Below are 4,187 nucleotides of genomic sequence, written 5' to 3'. Positions count from 1 at the left end.
CCATTCTACCTGGCACACTGAACTTAGTTTCGGTTAAAACAAAGAGAACCAATGATATTTTGGACTTGGTGTCTATTCTTTCCAGTTATAGACATGGGTCTTTGTAACCCACCTGTCCTAAACCTGTTTATGGATATTGACTCAGGGAAAGGCAGAATGCTAATTCCAGCGGAGATGCAAGAATGATTGAGGCATTCGTGTCTTTAAAAATTAAAATCTGGTGAAACATTCCCGGAGCCCTAAGAAAAAGCCGACAGATCATCCTTAATATGTCACTGAGGTTGCTCAAGTTAATAGAAAACGGTTCTCTGCAGAATTCTGTGTTCATGGCTTCCTGTATTTGTTTTTTCTCTGGCTAATAGGCAAAATATAATGCAAAATCTTTAACACATGTATTAAGGAAAAAAAAGACAAGATTTATGGTAATCATCAAAAGTTGACATACTTAAATCATCAAATTTCATAAGCAGCTAGCTGGGATAATTTTCATGTGCTAGCAGTTTTTCCTAACAGAAATATATATATATATATATGTTAAAGAAATAACCCCAAATATTTTTTTCTTCTCTATTAAAATTCTTCTCTTCAGTGCTCTTCCTCTGTGAAGTTCTCTGTCTAACCTCCCACTGGTAGCACGAGGGATTATTTCTTCTGAGCTGTCCTACTGCAGTGTTTATGCTCCTGGGTACAGAGTGAGGGGTATCTCTATTTATCCTCCATGATGGGAGGTGGGGCTCTGCCTCTCAATGTGATTTATAAAACCGAGTGCCTAAAAACCCAGGAAAAGGTGCTGGGTAGGAAGCTGAGTGGTTGGTAAAATGTCAACTGCCCTTTTTAGAAATATACTTTCTGATTATGCAAAAATGTAAAACAAAATGTTGCCTTCGACTAACAAATTCATACTTACGAGTAAAACAACTAGAGATATTTCTGTAACAATCAAAAGGGAATGAAAATATACCATGACCATTTAACCGTGTGCTAGAAGTTTTTGACAACGTGATAGGGCATGAAACAGAAGGCATATTGGATGGGGGGGGGCGGGGTCTAAATCCAATGGCTGGTGTCCCTATGAGAAAAACAATTGGGACACGGAAACACAAAGAGGGAACACACAAGAACAAAGGCCATGTGACAATGAGGACAGGAACTGGAGTGGTTCAGCTCCAAGCCCCGGAACACCAAAGAATGGCAGCAACCAGGAGAAGTAGGCCCCGATGCAGGGAAGGTTTTTGCCTAGAGCCTCTGGGTGGAGAACAAGCCTCCTGACACCTGGATTTTGGGCTTCTCGCCTCAAGGAGTGTCAGTAAATTCGTGTTGTTTGGAGCCACCGAGTTTATGAAACTGCTTTTATGGCGGCTCTAGGAAACTAATACAAAGTGATACTAGATTGAGAATATATTAATATTAAATAATACTAATTCTGAGGTTTTGTAGATTTTTTTTTTTTGTACATAGGGCCCTGGGGAAATCTATGATACCAGTGCATAAAATGGAACAATAATTGATGGGCCTTCTCTGTAAATCTACCTTACAGAACATCATCACTACCACATTAATGGGATTACTGGTTCAATAGGCATCTGTCTAACTATACAACAGAATATGAGTGGGAAAACTGAATTTGTCATGTGCCATGCCAGAAAAGTTGCAATTAGAGATAAGACGTTTATTGAGGGATGATAATCTCACCATTAATGAACAAGATGTGTATTTCTTATGTAGAAGTAATAGTTTGGGGGCCCTGCTTAACATCACATGACTTTAGATATTTTGACTATAAAGAGGCCTATGTGTGCTAATTTGAATGTCCTATCAGACTCAAGTTAAAAAAAAATTTGCATTTTAAGAGCCACATATTCACAGTAGAAGAAACCTACCCCAGGACTTCCCTTCTAGCCATGATAGGTTAACTGGGACAGGAATTGCTGTTCCCCCAAAATGACTCGAAAACTAGACAATACACAGCAACGTTCATACACCGAACAGCAAGCAGTGTATGACTGCGTCCTTGATAGACAAGAAACACAAGAGCTGAATGTCACGGCTGCCCAACGTCCTGCTTTACGCACACTCTGCTGTGATAGGTGACACTTGGTGGGATGCCAGGCAGGTCTTGCTAAACGAGCATAGAGATGAGGCCCAGGTGCTGAGCCAGCTGGGATTTGTGGGGCATGGGGGTTCATGGCTGGTCTCTGGTTTAGGATTCCTCTTATGTGTACAGAGTTAGACTCTGTGGCACTTAGTAAAAATGCCTAGATTTGAAGTGTGCTAGCCAAGGCTGTAGAGTGCGTGCATACAAACTGGGACAGCTCTCTCATCATGTCCGAGATGCCTGGGACATCCCAGAGACCATGAGTACCCCGTGGACACCAGCCCTACTCTAGGACTGAGATCAAAACCCAAACAGGCCCGCGGTAGCAAAGAGCAAAATCAAACAAGATAGGAACAAAGAGCTCACCAGTGATTCAAATGGCTGCCAAAAAACCCACAAAAAACAAAAAAGAAAACCAAAAAACACTCCAAAGAAGCCAATCCCTCAACAGCACGTTGTCAGGATGAGCTGAGCCCTATTAAAAATGACTGAACCTACAAAGAAGTAGGAGACTGTTATCAACTCAAAACATGTTATCAATGGAACTTTAATTAAAACGTATCAGTTTTTTTTCAAAAGGAGCAAACAAAAATAGATCCCAAGATAACACTGATGATGGAAACAGCAAAAGTATATTTTGGCATCTATTTTAAGTAGATTTTATAAGTATGTTCAAAGACTTAAATAAAAACTCCATAATTAGAAAGGAGATAGGGAATCATAGCAGGTAAGTAAAAAGTATAAAAAGAAGCAAATACAAATTCCATTGTTAAACATGTACTATTTATAAATTGCAGTGAATGAACATAACATCAGATGGATACCATGGAATAAATTGTTACTGACCATGAAAGCAGTAAATAAGTCTTCCCAAAAAAAGTAGAAGAAAAATAATGGGGAACACCCAGAGACTTGGTAACTAATGGGACAATATCAAATGATTCAACTCCTGTGTAATTGTAGGTCCAGAGGGAAAGAGAAGGAGAAATAGAATGAGTTAGAAAAAAATACTTTGAATAATGATGGGTAGGTTATATTAAATGTCAAAAGTCAATTCATAAAATGAGGAAGCTTAGCCATAATAAATATAAAATACAAACATATCAAAACCAATATAAATACAAAATACAAAAATAAGCAACCGTGGCATATCATAGGCACATGGTTGGAAATAAACGGTAAAGAGAAAAAAGCAGCCAGAGACGATTGACGCGTTATATGTAGAAGAAAAATGACTTAGCTGACGAATGACTTCACATCAAGAACAATGGATGCCAAAAGACACATCTGAGATGCTGAAAGGAAAAAAAATAAAACCCTTGAACCTTACTATTTTTCTTTTATCCAATGAAATTGTCTTCAAAAGTTAGAAGAAATAGATACACATTAACATGAAAAAGAAAACAGGAGAGAGAATTCCCTGTTAGCTTATGTACCCCGGAGTAATTGCTAAAGAAAGTTCTTCAGGATAAAATGTCAGCAAGAAAAGACAGAAGCTCAGGTCCAAAGAAGAAATGAAGGACGTTGAAAAACATAAGTAGATGGATATACAAGATTATGCTTTTTTCTTGGAGAGATAACTGATAAATACATATAAAAAAAACATTTAATTGGGCATTTGTTACATATTTGGAGGTAAAACTTGTAATAAGCATGAAATACTGGGAGAGTAAAATTTTAGAGTTTGAAGGATATTACATTTTATATAAATAATATCATGCCTAACTCCAGTGTATTCTAATAAGGTATGAGAGGAGAGTATGATACTGGAACAAATAAAAAAAAATATTTGCAACAATGGGGAGCTAAAAAACCTATAAGGAAATTAAAATAACAGTAAATTAATTCGCTTAATCCAAAACAAGGTGAGGGGCACCCGGGTGGCTCAGTCGATTAGGTGTCTGACTTTTGATTTCGGCTGAGGTCATGATCTCACAATTCATGAGTTTGAGCAGCTCTCCCGGTTCTTTGCTGGTATGGAGCCTGCTTAAGATTCTCTCTCTGCCTCTCTTTTTTCCCCCTCCCCTGCTGCTTTTTCTCTTTAAAAAAAAAAAAAAAAAAGAAATTAAAACAAAACAAGGTGAGGAAAGAG

The sequence above is a fragment of the Neofelis nebulosa genome, chromosome 3 (assembly GCF_028018385.1).
Source record: "Neofelis nebulosa isolate mNeoNeb1 chromosome 3, mNeoNeb1.pri, whole genome shotgun sequence".
Classification (NCBI taxonomy): domain Eukaryota; kingdom Metazoa; phylum Chordata; class Mammalia; order Carnivora; family Felidae; genus Neofelis; species Neofelis nebulosa.
Note: the sequence above shows the minus strand (reverse complement) of the source record.